This window comes from Natrix helvetica (assembly GCF_964273705.1).
Source record: "Natrix helvetica genome assembly, chromosome: 1".
Taxonomy (NCBI): Eukaryota; Metazoa; Chordata; class Lepidosauria; order Squamata; family Natricidae; genus Natrix; species Natrix helvetica.
This window is the reverse complement of record NC_138548.1, coordinates 346580982-346583481: the sequence shown is the minus strand read 5'-3', so window position 1 is coordinate 346583481 and position 2500 is coordinate 346580982.

Below are 2500 nucleotides of genomic sequence, written 5' to 3'. Positions count from 1 at the left end.
CAGGAAGAGAAGGCTATTCTGCACCCCTGCCTCAAATGTTCTTTAATACAGAGTTTCCCAGCATTCCTCCAATATGCAAACTGTGGTTACTCATCCTAAAATGGATCCTCTTTATCTGGAGCTTCAAAATTTGCTGCTTGTTGGGAAGATGTGTAGCTCAAAGTCAGTCTACATCTGACTTTGGGGATATTTCTTCATAACCAAACAAAAATGTATTTTCTGGGCAGTTCACACCCCTTGCTCACTGGATCTGGATCTCACAAAGCAAAGCCCACATTTTGTAATTAACCCGTGCCCCATTTTGACTGGCAGTGCTGCAGGAGGCCATTACGCCTCCTGGCCACGTCCCCGGCCCTCCGAGGTCACGACCCTTAATGAAATGGAGTTTGATACCCCTGGTGTTGTGGTTAAAGGGGATGGCTTAGAAACCAGGAGGCTGTGAGTTCACATCCTGCCTTAGGCATGAAAGAAAGTCCATGGGGAGACTTTGGGCCAGTTACTCTCTCTCAACCCAATCCACCATTGTTTTGGGGAAAATAGGAGGAAGGAGTATTAAGTTTGCTGCTTTGAGTTACTTATAAAGTAATAACAATGGGATAAAAATTAATAAATCTTGGCTGATCCTCGCCTCCGTTCAAGCAGATTCGGCTCTCTTTAGGACATAGTAGTAGTAGTGGGGGGAGGGGCAGCAGGAGTCCATACACTAGACTGGGAATTTGAACTCCTGCAAGGAGAAGTCTTTAACATGCCCATTACATTATCTGGAGGAAACTTTACTTGAAGCAAGCATTTGCGTTTAGGACAGCAGAAGTTTGAGGCATCTGAGGTTTGACATAACTGAGCCATAGGTTCAGTGTTTAAACACTAGCCTTTTCTAGATAGGAGGCCAGGATCAGAGCCCACCTACGCAGTGCATTAAAAAAAATATTTTTTCTCCTGAAATCTAGGTTTCTGCCAGCACAGGGGGAGCAGAGTGATTCAATAAAAATACTGTTGACCGAGGCTTCCCAAGAGCATGAAGCAAACTCCTTGTCCCGACAAAAACCCCTTTTATTAATTTACTGTGAATTCTGCTCATTCACATCCAGCAAAGTCTTTCAAGAGAGGATTTACACTCACAGACCTTATCTGGCTTGGAGAGCTGACAAGTTAATATCTGCAAAACATGGCAAGGAGTCTCAAACCAATTAAGCGAATTGTCTCCTGCAAACTCCACTCACCTTTCGCTCCTCTTTTATTTCCTCTGGGGGGGGAAATTCACTGTCCACTTGTGGGCCGTGGTCTTACTCCCCAAGTTGACCTGTTTTTTAGCTGTTCCCTTTATCTGGCAACTCTGCGCATGAACACTGGGAACAGGCTTCAGCTGTTCCTCTGCCTCACATATGTCTGACTCTGAAGGGAGCTGATAACTGGCCTACAGCTCTGGTCCCTTCTCTGCCTCAGACAGAGTCCTCAGAGTCTTCCCCAGACTCCAGGACTGGCCCATGTTCCTCCTAACTATCCGAATCTGCTGCCAGCTCTGCTGGCTGCTGGCAGGCCACAAATATATCATTATCTAAAATACAAATGTTATGAACATTATAATGTCAGTGGAATTAATCAGGGCAGGGGCTCATTAAGCCAACCAGCTTCTGACAAATTGCTTCTATAAAGTCCCCCACTCACAATGGATCAAATGGCTGCCCAACAAAATTGATCTAACAAGGCAAGGAATAAGGAACAAGGCTGCTGAATTAAATGAGAATACGTTCGGTATATTACTTAATGAATCAATATTGTCTCCCCAGTAGTAGGTGACAAAGAACCAACAGCACTCTTTTCTGTAAAACAAGGACTGCCTTCCCTCCTTTCCAGCATTTTTCCATGTAAATAATTTACCTCTGTAGCTGGTAACAAGGGACATGGTGGCTCAGTGGCTAAGACACTGAATTTGTCGACCAGAAAGATCGGCAGTTCAGTGGTTCGAATCCCTAGTGCCACATAATGGAGTGAGCTCCCACTACTTGTCTGAGCTTCTGCCAACCTGGTTCAAAAGCACGTAAAAATGCAAGTAGAAAAATAGGAACCACCTTTTGTGGGAAGGTAACAGAGTTCCGTGCGGCTTCAGTGTTTAGTCATGCTGGCCACATGATCATGGAGACGTCTTCGGACAGTGCTGGCTCTTCAGCTTTGAAATGGAGATGAGCAGCACCCCCTAGAGTCAAGAACGATTAGCACATATGTGCGAGGGGAACCTTTACCTTTGCTGGTAACATGTTTTCCAGTCATCAGATTTCCAGATCTTAAGCAGCCAATTCCAGAATCTGCAGATTCTTCCTTTGCTCCAAATGGTTAGCCGGACTTCCCATTGCTTTCTCTAGAGCTCAGTCAACTTTTACCCAACACGACAGATGGACGACTTCATTAGTTAAGAAATTCCACTTGTTTGGGTTTTTTTTTTTAATGGATGAATGAGGCTCTTCCCTCAAGGGGATTGATCAGATTCACTCAACGCAAAGGA